The sequence below is a fragment of the Dermacentor albipictus genome, chromosome 1 (genome assembly GCF_038994185.2).
Source record: "Dermacentor albipictus isolate Rhodes 1998 colony chromosome 1, USDA_Dalb.pri_finalv2, whole genome shotgun sequence".
Taxonomy (NCBI): Eukaryota; Metazoa; Arthropoda; class Arachnida; order Ixodida; family Ixodidae; genus Dermacentor; species Dermacentor albipictus.
In genome coordinates, this window is record NC_091821.1 from 418,727,952 (window position 1) to 418,747,151 (window position 19,200).

The 19,200-nt window shown below is 50.4% G+C and overlaps 1 protein-coding gene across 1 annotated transcript in view; it reads left to right on the plus strand.

Annotated features, from left to right (window-relative positions):
* The window catches only part of Pgant5 (polypeptide N-acetylgalactosaminyltransferase 5), a 343,624-nt gene that overhangs the window by 60,080 nt on the left and 264,344 nt on the right, over positions 1-19,200 (plus strand). The window contains exon 2 of the mRNA XM_065429901.1: positions 14,011-14,068. The gene's annotated coding sequence lies outside the window, so the exon portion shown is untranslated. The remainder of the gene's footprint in view (positions 1-14,010; positions 14,069-19,200) is intronic.

A 19,200-nucleotide genomic window follows, 5' to 3' on the forward strand; every position in this document is an offset into this window, starting at 1 on the left:
GCGCAGTTGCACCGCGTATGCGGGAAACGCCCAGTGCGTGCCATCCCGCTCCTTCGTGATCGCCATAATTAGACCGTGGACTAGCTTGTATTCGGTTTATAGTCGCATCTGCCCCGCTTGGACAGTGGTACGATTAATTTATTCGTATTGTTTTTCTGTGCAGTGTGACGTCAAGATAAACGTCGTTGATATATGTAGACGCCGAAAGACCGTGTGCACTACCGTTCCCGAGCGTGGCAATCGACCGTGAAGTATACAGCCCATATCTGTTAAAAAATCCGGAACACCCAGTACTTCTGTGTAGTATACGTACTGTTATGAGGCGTACGAACCGACCGTATACACTCTTAAGAGGAAGAAAAGAAAGGATAAAAAGCGGTATCGATCTTACTCCTTTTTGGGGATTAACTGACCTGCCCCAATCATTCTTCCCTTTGGGGTGTAATTGCGAGGGGATGAACTGATACTCCCCATGCGGTTACTCCTTCAAGGACTAACATTTGCTCTTTTCCGATGCTCCTCAGGCAAGTAAATGTCATTCTTTCCGAATCTCATCAAAAAAGAAATGAGCGACATTAGCCATTTATACGCTGACAAAGAAAAAAAATTATGTAGCTCAAAAATAAGAAGCGCCCCAAAGTGTAGAATTCGAACTCACTTTGACGAGTCAGGTCCTCTAACCACTAGACCGCGGCAGCTTGGTTGACGAGTTAGGATACTGAGGCCAGGTTAAGCATCTCAGCGCAGGTGCGGCAGTAGCGGCGTTTTGTGTACGCTACATGCGGGGAGAGTGTAACGTTCGTGTATTTGCAACCATAAGCGACAGCAAAAAGAAAAAAAGCTGCCTGGTTATTCTTAAGATGTCTTAAACTGAGACACATTACGTGACTAATTACGTATAGTGACCGCAAACGGGGCACGAAGCGACGATAGAGAATTACAAACTTCTCTGTTGCTTATACCGTGCCCCGCACGAGCTGCACATCGCTGAACTTAGCAATCTCCTTGGAACGGAAGAAACTTGAGTACCATTGAGCAAGAACATCTGCCAGTCCATCAATGACTTGCGCGTTTAATGTGTATTTTTCACTTATATATAGCGTGCAGATGAAGTACATTCCACTTTTTAAATTTCCCGCGATTTCCTTATGAACAGGCAGAGTGCTGCTTTGCATGTAATTCAGCAGACAGTGCGCGGATTTCAAATTATTCGCGATTTATAGACAATACCGTTTTCGCCGCGTCATTCCACGGCACGGAGGAAAACAGCGGAGTGCATGGGGAGTATACTGTTGTCGTTCGTCCTCCCGTTGTTCTCTTTCCGACCAGGGACTGTTAAGAATGGCGGGCTGCAAAACAAGATTGCCACACAGTTACGACCGGGCGACACGACGCGCATCTCCCCCTCACCGTCGCTGCAGCTGGGAGGCGTTCGAAGAAGCGGCCTTTGTGCTGGAATCCGCCGCCTTCCACCCGCCCCATCGACATTGTGACGGGACGAGTTCGGTGTGTGAACAATGGTTTCGGAGTTCCTCAACGTGGACCTGATTTGACACGCATGGACAAGCTGCCGTGGGGAAGTCGTATTTTGGGGCTTCTCACGCTTCGGCATGACGCAAAACAACGAGCGACCCTCGATCGGCGTCGATAGTTCCCGGAACGGCACCCCTCCAACGCCGTCGTTTGGGCTTCGGAATGTGTGTGTCTTTGTGTCTGTAAACTGATCTGCAGAGCAGCGGCGAGTTGGTGATGAGTAAACGAACAGTCGCCGCCTCGTATGGCCGGCGGATCGAGTGTATAAAAACTGTGGTTGTGCGAATGCTGAGGACACTTCTCTTGAGCAGTCATGTTAGACTGAGACACTTTCTCAAGCAGTCATGTTAGACTGATTTAATTTCTGTACATAAACCCTTTTCCTCGTTCTCGATGAGAAACAGTTCTTCACTTCATCAACGATCTCAGCGTAAATAAGTTGGACGACGGCATGGGCCAGCTACCTTCGAATTCATGCCGTACTCCAATCTTGGCAAAGGACCACGGACGATGGGATTGAGCCCCCAATCCTGACAGGACTAAACGCTCACCCTCCGAAATTTGCACACGGCGCGCACGCTCCTGCAGTTACTCCCTTGAGGGACGAAAGCGCCCTTTTTATGACCAACTGTCCAGTTACTCCCGTTTCCCCCGACATTTTTCTCAGATTGCACTTATACCGTGTATTAGCTGTTCGAAGACGCCCGTGATAACAGCCCACGGGGAGCGGTGCTCCAACGCTTCCGCGAAGTAGTGTACTCCGGCTCAATAGCTCCGTGTAGCGCAGCGAAAACGCGCCAGCGACCCATAGAACGATATGTAGGACTCGCCCAGAATAGTGTCGGCCACGAGATTTCTTGTTAATGACGTCGGCTGTAACGGAAGGATTTGAGGGTGTACACAATAGGGCAAGCCGTCCTCACGCTGCCGGTTTCTCGTCGTTCCTGCTTCGCTAGCATGCTGGGCACGACGCGCCGCCTTCGCTGTATACTACGAACAGGGTTAGCGAGACGGAGTATCGTGAAGTTCACATGCCATGGGAGACATTTGCCCTTACTACGGCCGGGCTGGAGTATACACGCGCGCGCGCCGTAGAGAAGCACGGTTGTGCTCTAGTCCGGCTTTCGCCTTTGCCTTGCATTATGTCAGAGATGCGCTACAATTTCTCAAACCAAGATTTCCTAAACCAAGGTCTCAGTTTTGTATGGAGAGTTGAGCTGCGCCCGAGACGAACCTATGTCGCCGAGCGCTCAAGCCTCGTGTCAGCCGGCGTGCGCGTTTAGGCAGCGAATAGCGATTCCATGTTTTATTTTGTAATGAAGATACCAATGGCAAAGCTAAGTCGGACCAAGTATTATATATTCGCAAGGCTCGACCGGCATTTGTTTCGGCGAAGAAAGGTTTCTTACCATCGGGGAAAACCAAGGGGCAAGGTTTTTATGTTTTATATTCCGAACTCGCAGCGCAGCGATCGTACGTTGGTATGACGACACCGATTACTTCGTATACGCATTAGGATATATTTCACGAGGAGCAGCGCCAAATAAACAAAGGCGCAGGAAAGAGGGTCACAACACAAGCGCCGACTCTTTACTCTTATCTCCGTCCCCGTCTATATATAGTTGGCGCTGTTGCTTGTCAAATATGAACTTCCGCCAACTCGCCCAAGGTCCCCTGCTATTTCACGTATTTATGAGATATGGGTGGTGCGTATTAATTCAGAAAAAAGTTCCATCGAATTCTTTAGACTGATATGTTTTCTTTGCTTATTTATGATCTACGAAGTAGTAGTCCTGAGCAAGTGCTTTGCAGATATCACCTTACGAAAAGCTGTATCCCAGTAACTTCCAAACAGTCTGTCGTGTCGCCTTTTATTGCTTAGCGAGGCCCTTCTCACACATAAGATTGATGTTTCCGGTGCTGCGAATGTGTAATGTACAAATGTAGCTTAGCCTTAACAACAGCGCTTCTTCGTGTCCTTTTAAACTGCAGCGTATTTTCTAAGAGGAAAGAAAAAAGGGGAGGGGGAGAAGAAAAGCTGAGGTTGATTAGAGTGATAAACTTGGCGATTTGGTATCGGTTCATAACAGGCGCTTAAAACACCTGACAAGGTAGACGTGTCAGGTCTTCCTTTTCTTTAGAATTCTCTTGTCTTGTCCATGCTAATACCATTGCCCACTCACTCCACCTGGCCCGTCATAGTCGGCTACGTGGACTGCCACTCCGTGGGTTCTCTTCATAGCCCCTCTTCGCCTGCAGCAGCGACGAAATTTTGACGCTCAGGCGGGGTTATTGGGAAGGGAGGGCGAAGCAGCGTAAGTGGTGGGAGCTAAGCGCTGGTTGCCGGCGCCAGTTGGGTGAGGTTTTGGGGGAAATAAAGGGGAAAAGGGGAGGGAATATGTGTGAGAGAATGTTAGGAATGTAAATATCCTACCTAGGCTGATGGAACGTGGCTGCAGGCAAGAAAAGAGTGAGAGAAAGAGTGAGATAGCTCCCGGCTGATATAATGGCATAAAAAAGAAAGAAAAATATACAAAGTTAATCAAAAGTTTGATGGACGCGTATTCAGAATACATATATGCGTGGAAGACTGGTATATGGAGCTATAGATCTCGCTCACTATATCCCTCGCCATTGTCGGTTTCTGCATTTTGTTCCTTTCGTCACGCCTGCAGGGTTGGGCTGTCAGGAGAATATGACCTTTTTTTTTTTTCGCATACCTGCGTTTCAACCATCATGGCGCCTCGCACATTATTTTTTAAAATTTATTATCATACATTATTTTTGTGTGTGTAGACGCTCGTAGTTCAAGCGCACGCGTAGCCCAGGAACGTCGATCGCCCGGCCATATATGGGACGTTATTTCTTGGCGCCTGCCGCGGGACATTATTTATTTTTTTTCTCGCCTCCATACTTCATCCCGCCGGCGCAGTTTCGATTGGCATCTCGGCTCTAGCGCAAATGGCTCGAACCACGCACGTGGGGTGCGGGGAGCGGCGGTATCGGTCGCGCGACGCTGCTGGATGAGTTGTGGTGGCACACACAAAAACTAACAATAAAAGAACGTCAAGCGAAACGAGATTTCGGAGCGCGCACGCCTGGCGCGAAATCGCCGATGGCGCCCGCGGTCATCCCCTCGTTTCGTGCCACGGGCTCGTTGGATGCAAGACGCGCGTGCGCCGTTCGCCGTTCGAAATTGAATAATGTTTACAGAAACCGGCGGTTATCCGGCGCCCCTTCAGTTGTGCGGATATGTATGTATGCGTACACGTCAGGGGCGCGTCATCCTGGAAACGGAGTTGGATTGGCGGACGAGATAGCAAGGGTAAGAGGCGGAGGCGCGGCGTATATACGAAGCGAAGCTGAGTTGGTTGACAGACAGGTACACGTGGGGAAGGAGGGGAAGGTACAGGTAGAGAAGGGGAGAGGCGGTGCGGGAAAATCGGGAGTGGTGGAATGCTTGCCAATCCAACTATATGCTCGCGCAGTACAGCTGTGACTCGCGCAACCCGTAAATGACTAAGTCCGGGTGTTTGCCGCGTTTTCGATGGACGCGAAATGAAAACGTGCCAATGTATGGTATTCGGAGAATTCTGGGGAGTGCGCGTCGAAGATCTTTACTTTTGCTGTCGATCGATCTGCTGTGTACGGCATTTCGAAGTTGAGACTATGATGGTATGCAGGCATGGGCCCTTCGCTGATGCGGAACCGAGACCCTCCAGGCCCATGCTGCATGGGCCTATAGGCATAAAAAGCTTGGGCTATAGTTGGCTGGGCATCATGGGAATGCTAAAACAGCGCGAATGACAAAGAGGAAAGGAAGACACTGTAGGCTATATAGCGCAGGCGCCTTGCGTCTGTGCGAGTGCCACGTCTTCCGTTCGTCCACGTCTTTTGCGCTTAGTTTCCATTTCATGCTGCCTGTAATATTCCCAATCTTGCTTCGGGACTCGCCTCTTAGTTAATGCATCCTGATCGATTGGCATATGTATACGCCCTGAGTGTGCGTTCTTCGATGGGATCTTGCCTCAGGATACAAATCGGGCCTGTGCGCGGCTGGATGCCTTAGAAGACAGAATTGTATGGAACGAACTGCCCATGGTGACACCGAACTGGTTCGGCATCCCGGTCACGGCGGCCGCATTTTGATGGGCGCGAAATGCGAAAACACCCGGCCGTGTGCCTTAGGTTAAAAGTGCACGTTGAAGAACCTCTGGTGGTCTAGATTATTCCGGAGTCTCCCCAACTATGGCGTGCCTCATAATCAAAGCATCGTTTTGGCACGTAAAACACCGTAATCTAACCGTATGGCTCGGTGACACCATAGGTTGTTCGCCGTCCAACTCGGGCTTCTTGTGCCGTGTTGCTCGGACCTGGACATGTTACAGGAGGAGGATTAGCGTATGTTTCAGATGTCGATGGTATAAGGGCTACAAACGTAATCATTCAGCATGGCGCGGCCTGCAACCCGTATACAGCTACAAAGGTCAGAAACAAATGCTATTATGACAAAATTAATGTGAAAAAAAGCACCTTTTGTACGCGGTATATATTTTCTTCGCCAGTTTCCTTTTCGTTTTTTTTCTTTCTTCCTTTCTTTCTTTTTTTAATCGGTCCAATTGTCACAGAGTTGTCGATCGCGACGAATAAAGAGCGAGACGCAAGAAACGGAGAGAAAGAAAATTAGGGCAGGTCCAGCTCACTTCTTTGGAATCTGCGTTAAGCGAAGCTCTTTTGAATCATTTATTCTGTTAATACTATTCAAAGATAATACTGTGTATTTTGCGCAATTTTATTTTATGTGCAACTTGTGTACTTGTTTGGCCGCGCCACAGCTACGTGGGTGTCCCCGTGCGTTACTGCGCTTAAACAATCTAAATGTCTCCTGGATAGACCCAGTTTACTGGTAGTGCCCGGAATCGGCTCATTTTTGATTAGGTGCTCTCCAGGATTGATACCATTTCTTACTCGGCGAGGAAACGAAAACCAACCAACCACGTCAAACAAACCCCGTGGAGGCAGGCAAAGAAAGCCCTCGTTCATAATAAATTATAGATGATAATTATGGTAAAACGGTGCGAGTGTAATTTGCGTAGGCACTTGCGCCAGGATTGACACACTCGCTTCGCCAACTTGCGCGTAGTTGTTGACACGCTGCACTGCCTCGTTCCGCGCGGCCCCGTGATGTGCGTGTGCGCGCGCTCGCCTGTGCAGTTCGAACGGGGAGAGGCGAGGCGGCGAGCGCGCTTGGACGGGGTCGCTGAGCCGAGCAAAGTGCATCTGCCCGGATGGCCCCGGCCTGAGAAGATTGGAGGGGGGGGGTGGAGGCGATTGCCATTGGAGCGAGGGGTTAAATTTGCATAAGGTGGTAGCGGCTGCAGGCGCCAATGATCGAAGCGGTCGCTGGCCGCGCATTTGCTTTAACTCGACGCTTTGTTGTTATTTTTGCGCACACTCCTCTCGTTTAGAAATTCGCATTTGCAGGTATTTACATTCGTGTTGAGGCAAGGTCGTTTGGGTGTATGTGGCTTAATCTAAGCTGTGGCTGTCCGCTCTTTATTGTGCTGTTGAGGCATTGCATTATTAAGGCGCGCGTAAACCGCGTGCCTGGTGTACCGAACGCATGAATGCGCTTTTTTTGCTGAATCCCGCATGCGCGAGCGGCAGCCTTTGAAGCGCGGGTCTCGGTATATGGGAGAGCGCGGACAGGCGGTGGAGGTGAACCCTTCGCATGCGAGGTGCCTGGCGCGTGTCGCCTTTCCTTCTGCGCGAGCGGCGCGCCATCATGTCTAACCGTTTCTTTGAATGGGCCGATTGGGGCAACGGACAATCTTGGAAAGCGTTTCGGTTCCCCTGGGGCATTTCAACTCCGAACCTCGTCGATGTGTGCGAAACTACGTATAGCGTCTTTCGCGACTGCACAAGGGCCGGTGCGGCTATACTCGTTTAAAACCCGCAGAGGCCGTCACGACGTGACCAATTAACGTCGTCGTGTGCGCGACCTGAAAGCATGCACTGATTTGGACCGGAAAGCAATGGGAGTGTGCTATACGGCACGTCATCATTATTCTTCCCTTAGCCGCTGGTTATACAGTGCTACGCGCTTTGCGTGTCTGCTGTGGCGATCCTACCGCTTAAAGTAATAACAGCAAAACGGAAGACAAATGTAGCTACTGTCGCGCCAGCTGTCGGTGTAGCTTTCCGTGGAAGCTAACAAGTATTTCGTTTGTTGCCCGAATATTGGGGAAGGGAGGATAGGGAGGCACCTCATTTGCAGCTTGTCATGATAAGTTTGCTGAAAGAGCCTCGGAACTATATCGACAGCGTTGGGAAAGCCGTGCCTAAGATTACTTTATTCTGATAGTGTTAAGTTCTGCGGCGGGGATCCATCACGCGCTCGTTAGCTCGTCTTGTGTGCAAAGAGATCCACGGATGACGGCCATGCTGCAAAGGCCTCTGCGAGAGTTTTGTCCGCACTGTTTCACCTGTTGGCGGCCAGCTGCGTAGTTTCTACGGAGGCTATATTGCCGATTCGGGTTGCGAATCACTCCCGCCGAAGCTTTGCTGAGAGCGCTGGCGCATTCTAATGCGCGTCATTCAGTTAGGCTTTCGTTAGAGGAGGCATGCATATTCTGTAACTGTTCTTCATCCGCCTCCTCGGTAAACCTGCTGGGTGGTGAGCCAAATCTTGTTTGCGACAACGTGTGACGCGACTCCGCGTGATATTTCCAGCTGTCGCTATTAACTCTGCAATATGTGCGTCTAGTGCGAAACATTCTTCGCCTCTTATCAGCCAATTGGTGTTGTTTATCGATCCTGTCTCGCCTTGTTTCGGACCTTTTCGGAAAAAAAAAAGGGGGGGGGGGGCAAACTACATGTCCCATGGGGGGATTTGAATCAGGACCCGGCAGCTTGCGTCCTCTAACTTTGGGTACGAAATACCCAGGGTCTCCATAATGAGAACCGTATACCACACTTCTCAATTACCAGGTGGACGCTCTAGCGCTTTGAAATGGTTGGAGCGTTCGTAACTTCGCATATAGCATGCAAGCATTCATGCCGTGTTCCTTCGTGCGAGAGCGAGCCAGTTCAGCCCATTTTTCCCTAATGGCGGCTTGCGTGTTCAGACTTCGTGTGACGATGCACCGCCTTGTGGGTCGGCCCCAGTCGGAGCCTACTGTCACGTGCCTTTGGCGGAAGAGTACGTTCGTGAAATCAGTCGTGATCGAACCGCCGTTGTCGTCACGCACACAATTCGCTCACCTTACAAGGACATGTTTCGCCATTAGATAACTCGTCGCGCAACTCCAAATGGTACAGATAGCCACCTATCTGCAACATACTTTAGCATAGCATTAATTCCCGGAGTGTGTGGGCTCTGCATAGCTTTTCTCTTTCCTTTTTTTTTTTCTGTTGAAGTTCCCGGTCATTACAAAGCATGTCGGCGCTTACCTCTAAGCGCAAGCGGAAATACGTTTATATGAGCTGGCAAGGCTGTGTTATTGAAAACTTGGGAATTCCCTGGACCGAGCGAAATCATTGTTTCCTTACTGTTCCGGTGGGATTTTTTTATTTTCATTTAATGTACAGCCGCTCCGTTTGCGATAGTTGTACGCTGGCGTCGGTGATCTTTTTTCTTAAGTTTTGTTCTTCCTTGTTTTTGATACAGCCGTAATAAATTACGCGTGAACGACTTGGTACTCGAAGAGCTTTTTCTCTGCACGCAAGACGTTTCGTATGTCATGGCCGTTTCTGATTGCTGTGCGCCCCGAGTTGCTTGCTGAAGCAGAGGCACTTATTTCCCGTAAAGCTAGCAGAAAAAAAGGGGAAAAAAGGAGGGGTTGGGGGTTGGGAGGACGTACGAATGATGTGGGCGGGGATGTGGAACCGAATTTCAATGTCGCTTTGTTTCTGTTTCTTTAGCCTCCTACGTTCAAAGAGTTTGTTTCTTACGTCATCCTTCGCCATTACGTGGGATCCTCGTGAGTTATTATCGCAGTAAATTACTTGCCCAATTACTGTACGCCACCTATCGGTGTCTCGTTGAAACACAATCATTTATTCTCATTATCATCTGCGTGAACCGGATTGACGTATGTGTGGAAGGGCCTTGCTTTAAGCAACGCTGTAGCCGCGGCTAACAAAGCACGCGAGGGAAACGGTGCGCCGGATACGCGTGGCGCTTCAGGCGTCTCACTTCCTTGTCTCGGAAGGAAATTAGGCGGAGTCGAGGGACTCTCTGAAGGCCTCCTCGCTAATCAGACGCGCAAATCAGCACCGAAAGAACCTTCTCGAAAAGCGGCGCAAACACTCGAGAGGGCGTGTTGGGATAAGGTCGGCGACTCTGGTGGGCTTCTGCCGCTACGACGGTGCAAGCTAAACCAATCCTTATGCACCTCCTAGTATAGGGGACGTTTTATTTTGTTTGACCCCGTAGATTGATTTTGGTGACGGTCCTCACCTGCTTACTGATTCACTCGCGAGAACTCGATTGCTGCGACGGATGGGGACGTCCTCCGATTTTTTTTTTTTCTCTCGACCTCGTACGTCTCGTTGCCACGAGCCGCGCCTGGTTCATTCGCTGCTTCGTCTGTTCGCTCTGTCACGCAGGCAGCCGTGCTCGTGCTGTGACCTACTTACTTATTCGCTTACTTGGTGCTCGCTCCCTCAACCCTTGCGCAACGAGATCTCGGGGAGTCGAGGAAACCTAATTACTGCGCGGGTCTGGCTCACCCCCCGGCGGAACGCGCGCGTCCTCCACGGGTGCAACTCTTGTGTTGCCGGGCGTTCCCGCGCCTTTCTTCCCCAGTCGGGTTGCTTGCTCCTTTCGCGTGACCGGGCCTCCTCCTCCTCCAGCCCTGTTCCCACCCGTCGTGGTCTAGCTTGGCACGCTGGCTCGCATCCGCGGTGTGCATGTCCTTTTGGCTCCGGCACGTATGCGCTACTAGTCTCCCGGAATGCGCTCAGTGTCTCGTGAGAACTCTCTGCGTAGACGTGTTCCGCACGCTCGCTTGCTGACGGGGGTGCCCCGCGCGTGGTTTCTTTCGAGACAACCGTTATACGTACGCGTGAAAGATTTCCGTCGCGCTTCGCGTCGGCGCATTCTTTTCCCTCGTCTTCCGGAATGAACTCGGGGATCGGAGGGTTGCGGCTTGCCTAATCGCGCATCTCAGGCGGCTCGCGACTAGCCAGAACTCTCTCTCTCTCTCTCTCTCTAAGCGAGCGCTAACCGTTGCGTGCCGTTGCGTTCGGGCTGCGTTTTCACGCGCGGTGTGCGCTCCTTAGATAAGGCTCTCCGGCTTCTCCTCCGTCGCTCCCACTTCGGCCCCGCCCCCATCTCTCTCACTCTCTCTTTTTCATCCGCGAGCTCCTTGAGTAGACGTCTCGCAGACCTATATAAGGTTAGAGTCCGAGGAAACTCGGGAGAAGTGCGCGGCCTCGAGCAAATTGCGATGCGGACCGTCCGAACGGGGTTCTCTGATCCGGTTGATCAATGATGCAGAGCTGCGCCTTGCGGGCCAAGGTTTTCTTTTTCTCTCTGATTGCTTTTCTTGACACGTCCGCACTGTGTTGGCGGACTACATTTCGTCCTTATGTTTTAAACTTTGTTTCACAGTTCACTTTGTTGTTTCTTTCTTTCTTCTTTTTCTCGTGTATACGGCCACGAAACGGACGAAACTCGATACTATACCCATTTACTGCCGGTTGCGTCACGAAATTACTTTGTAGAGATGATGCTGAAACGGACTCCATTACATTCGCTGCGCCGTCTCTTATGCCGGCGCGATTTGTGTTCTGATGGATCGCACTTTTGCAGTAGACTTGAAGTCAGCTGGCTGAAATTCGTGGTAGTATTGAGCAGCACATTAGCTCTCTAAGTTTTTGCATTGCAGGACACGCGCGCTTCTTGCCCGTGATTGGCTGTCGTCGTTCTGCGTCGAACGAAACGCAATGTCACCAGCGAGTCTGGGATTGGTCGAGCTGTTATTCCGCTAGAAGTGTTGGTGCGACTTGCGTTGCCTGTATATACCTATTGCCTGCATTCCAACTCTTCAAAAACAGGGCTTCGAAGAGAATGTAGAGAAGTATAGCATAAGAGTGCGTTTGCTGGGCTAACTGGTTCATATCGCAAATTAAAAAAGAAACTAATATGTAGAAACTTACGCTACGACAAGAATGAATGAATGAATGAATGAATGAATGAATGAATGAATGAATGAATGAATGAATGAATGAATGTGAGCGTGCGGTTCAGTGTCGTTGTATAGTTCGGGTATGGTCCGCCAGATTTCGCTTGCATTATCAGGGGAGCGAGAAGCAATCCTCGCTACATCCTGACGAAGAGAAAGTTTCAATCTTTCTGCAGGAATTACTGAATGGCGTGGCGCGTCTTTTCTTCAACCGCCACTTTCCATGTGCACTATGTAGTTTGGTCGCACCGAGCCCCAAAACCGTGGCGTTGCTTGTCCAAGCTGCCGCCGTTTTTCTCAACCCCGTCGTCTTCCGACTATACACGAGAGCTGTGCACAAGGAAATTCCGCGAGTTTGCAGTTTACGGCTCTCGCTATTGCTCGTATTGCTCTATTGCTCTATTGCTCGCTCGCCTCGAATGTGTGCACGTAGTTCAGACGCTGGCTGTTTGGAGGCCAAACGTTAGTCACGTGCCGCTCCGAGCGGCGTGGAAAGAATGGAGACTCTATTGTGAAAGAAGCTAGTCGATGATCGTGCACGTAAACGTAACAATGGACCGTGTTCCTTAAAGAAGGGCACCGTCAGTGTATCTACTGACGCGAGCTTATACCCCGCCTCACACTTCACGACGACGACGACATGCCTCTGCCTCATTCCATGGTAGGAAAGAAAAAAAAATTGGAAAGAAGAAATGCGAGAAAAAACGGAATTCTCGCTCATTTTCGCGCGAGAAATCTATTAGGCGAGACGTTTCCGGATTGGGTGACCATTAGGAGGAAAAACGATGCACTCGCTGTGTTGACAAGTCGCGACGACGGTCACCTGTCAATGCCGATGGGGAGCAGAGAGAGGCGGAAGAGGCGGGCACAGACAGACGAGTCACCGTTTTCGATTCGATGTAACTGGCGTCTCTCTCGCTGTATAGTCGATTAGCTGGCACGTCGTGCGAAAGCTGTTCGGCGAGGGGTCGGAGCCATGGAAGGCGGTTTCTCAACGCGCTTTTTGTACGCGGCGCACCGCGCCTGGCGAGGCGACAAAGTGGAGGAGAATCCGCGCGCGATTGAAGTATGAATCCGCGGCTCGGCGCGGGCGGATTTCTATAGGTCGGGCGCCCGCGGCGCGGCGACAGCGACGACGCGTTCTGCGGTTTTTGGTCTCCGGGACCATTTTTCACTCGCCGCCGCTTTGACGCGTCCGCACCGAGTGCGGTGCGCGTGTCTGTGTGTGCGCGGCGCGCGCGCGTCTCTGGTTGGTTTTATTTCGTCTCGCGGATCTATCTTCATTTCTTCTTTTTTTTTTTCCTCGACTCCTTTTGTTGCGGTGGTGTTGACGAAGCTGGGGGATTTCGCCAGTGCGCTGGTCCGCTCGTGCTGTTCAAGCGGACGCTTTTGTGTCACGTTTCATACTGCTACACACACCGATCGGTGCTTGCTAGGTTTCTGTAGCGCATTGTGGACCTGCCTCCGGTAACAAATCGCTCGTGATAAAAAAAAAGCAAGCAAGAAAGAAAGAAAATAAAGGCAGGTGGTTTCGCGGTGGAGGCCTATGGTTGCGGCCGGGCTCGTGCCTCCTTCTCCCTTGCCGTGTGCTGGAACCGCGAGGTACAAGACACGAGAGTGCTTGTTCGGCCTGCGTTTCAGGCTCGCTGCAAGTGAGAAAGAACAGACGCGAAGGGAGGTGGCCGTTTGTTGCACGAATCAAATGTAACGTTCGGCCTTGAATTACAACGTTTCCCTCTGTTATACGCTGGGCGCGTCTCTCGCAGCATGCAATGCTGCATGCGCGTAGCCGCGGTAACGCGAGCCTTTGCACACGCAACGCTTTGCATTCCACGACAACGTTACCGAATGAAACTCGATCAATGAAGGCGCGGCGTGCCACAACTCGCCGAATATGCGGCACTACGTCACTCAGTGCGACACTGCGTACGTCACACGGGGGCACGCGAATAGTTGAGCCACATATGCGGGGTTGGGGCCGTCTGTGTATATAAAGTAGCCCGTACCACCTAACTGCCGCTGCAGTCTTTCCGCCGGTTTCCTCGAGAAGTTGCACGAACCGGTAGCTTGCTATTTCAGTGTACCATTCCAGTTTTGACCGGAGACTCTGGACGCGTGCATGTGCATGCGTGCGCGCAGTCACGTTTTACATGCGCCACTGGGGAAACTGACGACAGTGTTCTTCGCAATAAGTGCTTTATCCCTATCGCTGCAAATGCAACTGGGTCGACGAATTCGGCTGCTTGTGGTTTTCTTATCAAGCTTCTCCAATTTCTTGCCTTTTCAGATCCTTCAGCAGGCGACGCTTGCCGCGTCGACGGATACTGGAAGGATCGGCGAAGGGGGTGAGTGCATGATATCTTCTACCAGTTGATTTCCTTCGACCTCTATCTTCCGTGTTTGCTGAAGGCAAACGCGGAAGATACACGGATGAGGGTAGCCTATGCCAGGAAGAGCCAGGAGTAGCCAGGAAGAGGGTAGGAAACACGGAAGAGGGTAGCCTACGTGCTCACTGCCTAGAATTTGTAATCGTGACGCTGCACGATAAATTTACCACGTAGCGACTTGAAGCGCCACGCTTAAAACACTAAATTATTCGGGTCCCGCGTTGACCGGCACTGACGACTATGAACGATCTTTTAGGTGTTCTGAGCGTTCTAAAAAAATACTGTTGATCGGCGTTGTATTAACGTCCATGTATACATTGCATTCGTGTGCAGCGCCATCGCATGGTTGACCAGCGTTTAACAGCCTGCGTTGACAGAAAATCGGCTGTCGCGTTCACTCCGCCAACTGGGTATACATGCAGGTGCATGTGTCACTTAACTTGGGGTAAACTTTAAAGATATGCAAATGCTACGTGGATGGACAGAACGAAGGTAATGCTGTTTGCCGTCGCTTAGAGATACTCAGGTGAATTTTTGCATCCGGCCTAATTCGCTAATTATTTTTTATCCATTAATCAACTTCTCAAACGTGTCAATGAGAAAATTGTAGAGCAACGTGAAAAACTCCCGTTACAGCTTTCTGTCGCTCAATACGTGGCAGATAAAAGTGATTTTCAGAGTGTGAATACACGCAATGTGCCTCGTGCGGCCAGTCGGGCGTCAATTTTGCGTGTATTCGCGGACTTCTTTACCGCTCGGAAAAGCAGTTTTTCACGATCGAGAAGTATACATATAAGAGTACGCAAAAAATACAGGAAGAAAGAACTCTCGAAAAGTAATCCCTTTCGAAGCTAAAGGTAAAGACAATTTACGAGAAATACAGAACATGTAGCATGTGATTATGCATTTGTTTAGCAAACTCGTCGGCTGGCAGCTAGATCCTTCAGTACACCATCCAAGTTATTCCGTTTTTATAATATTTCGGAAAAAATAAATACCGAAAGATGTCCAGGTATACTCTAGCTGGGTGACCAGTGCCATGCTCAGCGTGTTTGCACAGCGAGTTTCAGATAACAAAATTTTGGCCAGCAGTATCTCATCAAGGAAAGGGTGTTTGCACGCAAGGCGCTTGCACATAGGATCGCGTGACTCGAGCTTGAAAGGGAAAGTCAGTGAGGCCTTGACCGCTAGTTTCGGTCAAGGTCGAGAAGGGCAACTTTAGTTGCGCGAGAAGTAGACAATCTGGGCGCTCTTTCGTGCCACTTGCACTGCGTGCTACGAGAGAGCCAAACGTCGTTAGGAAAGCGGTTTGCGATTGGTTCGACTTAATCGATTACTCGTTCAGTTCGATGCAAGCAGTACGCGTATATGCTATATATCAACAAGAGTAATCGGATTTCGCTATTGTTCAATTAAGAACATGACGTCACTGTATTCGAGTTCACTATTTGTGCGGATGCTTGTTCACGTGATGCGCGTCTCGGAGCAGCGAAGTCGCTGCTTAATACTTTCGGGTTTATGTGCCACCGCATACAAGGTGTTTCGATCAGCAAACACTTTCAAAACTTTTTTAAAGGTTGCCTGTGGCAGATAGCACAATTCTAGTTCATTAACTGGTCTACTCGAAGAGGCAGACATAACTTGCACAAAAAATTGAAATGCATAATAACGCAGACTAAATAACGCAGACTCATCGATTAACTTTTTAACTAAATACCTTATGGCCCGTATTGCAGTTTACAAATTCTAGCCGTGGAGTTCGCAAGGCGGATCCACTTGGAACGAGTTCTCAGGATGGCACCAGTTTCGATATATTAATTGCAGAAATTTGCCGAGAACTGCATTGGCGTTCTAGTTACTTTCTTAACAAAACGTCGTTTTATACATTCAAGCACAAGAGTAGCTGGAACCGCCCATACATTACTCCGCAAAGTTCGGGAATTATCTCGAAACTGATGTCATCCTGAGAATTCGTTCCAAGTGGATCCGTTCTGCGAACTCCATGGCTAGAATTCGTAAATTGCAATATGCGCCATAAGGTAATTAGTTAAAAGTTAAGTAATCGATGTTTTTTTAATTAGTCGATTATGCGTTTCAACTTTTTGTGCAAGTGCTGCCCGCCGCTTCGAGTAGACCACCTCACGAACTAGAACTGTGCTATTCCCAGCCACAGGCAACCTTTAAGAATTCTCGAAACTGTTCGCCGGAACTCCCCGTACGTGGCATCACGAATGAACAACGCGCTCGCTCGCTACACCCGACGAGCTTGGCTATACCGCGCGCCCCTGCCCGCGCTCGCGAGGTTGACCGGAGAAAAGGGTGAAGTTCGTCGCGTAACCGGGACTGTAGCCACGTCTGCGTATATAATAATAGTACGTGCCTTTGCGATGCTGCACGCGTCGTTAAGGAATGAGGGCCGCCGCCTTTCCCCCCCCCCCCTCCCCCATGCGCAAGCGTTGCGTGAAGCCCGTTGTGTATACGCTGCGTGCCCTGCTCTGCCCAAAGGCCTTGGCCTGCCTCGAGTACGGCACGGCGTTTCGTTTCGCCCTCGCATTCGGCTCGAGCACAGCGCGTCGTCCGCTGCTGTTTCCGGTGCTCTTTCTCTCCCCCTACTTTCATTCCCTACCCCCTGTGCAGCGCGGTTGAGGTGTCCTCTGCTGAGAGACAGTTACTGCGCTGCACTTTACCCCAACCTTTCCTTCCCATCATCAAGAATCTCCTTCTCTCCTCGGGGCGAAATGGAAATAGAGCCACGTAACGTAAGCGCCGCCATGACTCCTGCAGCGCGCACAGTGCGACCCAGTTGTTTCTCACCGCGTGGCGTTCGACCGGGGGGGCGCAGCGTACCATAAACGCCGCGACGCTGTCTGTGGCCGCGCACGCGCGCGCGGCGATGCGCAGCTGTGTTTACCCATCGCGAGAACCTTCTCCTTTTTTCTCGCCGATCGCGCGCTCCTCGCGCCTTGTGTAAACCACGCCGCGGGGCTTCGCCTGCCTTCGAGCGAGCTTCCTCGGCTGGACAGTGGACGCCGCTGTGGCGTGTGTGTATGTGCGTCCCTTCATTCGCGAACCTTATTCGTGAAGCAGGTCGCGTCTGTTTGCTACTTGCATGCTATCGTTCTTTTTATGCGAAGCATATTACGAGGGCTCAACCCAGCTCCTCAGGCGCGGCGGTGACCATGAAATCACGTGACACCGTGACGTCACGACAGAGGAGAAGTGGCTTTGGCTCAACTCTTGCAAGACGGGCTGGGTGGGAATCGAACCAGGGTCTCCGGAGTGTGGGACGGAGACGCTACCACTGAGCCACGAGTACAACGCTTCAAAGCGGTACAAAAGCGCCTCTAGTGAATGCGGTGTTGCCTTAGAAACGCGCTGTTTCTAAGGCGTGCGTCTCTTGCTCAGGCGCAGATTTCGTTGCCGCGCCGAACGCTGCTTTGCTCGACGCTCACCGCGTCCAATGCGGGGCGCGTAGTCGCTGCCCTGTAGCCCATTGTCTTACACCCCTTGGCGGGTCGACGGGAACGCTGTCGCGTTCCACTCTTGAAGGCGAAGAAGTAATGCATGAGTTGTTTCTTCGTCTAGCCGAACCAAATATAGCCAAGCAACAGCAGTTCACCAGGCTAAACAGTGGTTCAACAACTAAAATAAAGGCTAGTATGCTTCGCATCCTGGGCTTAACCTTACCTAAGCCACAGCCATTTTTTTGTACCGATAGCGTATTAGATGGACACTCCTAGCGAATTTTCTTGCCGTCGTTGCCGTGAGATTCCTTATAGATTTTAGGTATACGTATGCTATATGCCATGCGGTACGTATGCGGGTTACATTGCCGCACCATTTTGTCACTAAGGTTGCTCATACAGAGTGTTATTACATTATTGACAAAATTGTTCCTCGCGATATTGAGACTGGCAGCCCGCGAACAAATGTCACGAAACGAAACACCGATAGCACGCGCGTTTTGTTTTAAATCTTCTCAGAATTGCGTATTAACAGTGCGAAACAATAACAGAGTCCAAACCTGAAAATGGTGTGATTATCTTGGCGCGGCTGTGCACTATAGCTCCGGCATCGGCCCAGATAAGAAATATTAAACGTACCCGATACGGAATGGTGGTAAAGTCGCTAAGAAAGAATGTGGGCTTTAATCAGTAAGCATAAATGAAATTGTTCGGTGGCACGACTCAAACGAAAGGCTCCTAGCACAATAGCTAGCTTTTTTTTTATATATATACCTTACGTTTACTTCAGTTCGTCCTGCCTCTACAGCTACGAGCCTTACACTTCGTGTAATAGCCTAACATGTTGCCGTCGCATTCGTTGCTTCGCCCGTTACGTTAGAGAAAGTCACGCGCGTCTTTTATTTATCGTAAGCCTTCGGAGAGAACCGTGCAGAGCTATTAAAGTTACAGCACCGTGAACTAAAGTATACTCCGCTTCAGGATAGACGCGTATTGGGCTGGAAGCTTGCGCGCGCCCAGATACTCGAGACGGTCTTCGAGACGGTCCTCGAAGCTGAAGAGACGAAGCCGCGACGAGGGGATACACGCTTGGCGGAAGGACTGCGCTATCGCGATTCTGATCTGCCGGCGCTGTCTGTGTGTACCATCAACTCGTACATTTTTGTTTTTTGAAACGGAGTATATAATTACGGTCAGCGGTGCGCCCGTTCGCGCGCAAAAAAACAAGGTTTCCGAGATTGGCCGGAGCACGTACGTGCGCCAGCTAGTGAGAACGCGACGAGATACTACAGTTAATCTTCCCCTACAAAAAAAAAAAAAAGTGAGGTATGTCGTTTTATTTGATCTCGAGCCTCGATCGCTCAACGTAGTTGCTTCGTAGTGGAGTTCAATAGAATAGAATGCCGTAGACTGTTCAAGCAGTTCAAGCAATACCGAGCCAGTAGCCGATTCTATATTTTTATTTATAGACAGTTAGATATTTTTACATAGATAGTTCTCTCTCTTTATAGATGGATTTCTTTCTTAATTTTTTTTTTAAGTTGGCGCCACATGGAATGTCAATAATGTGCAGCGTCGGTGCCAATCAATTACAACCCGCTGCCGGCGTATATACGGCACTTTGGC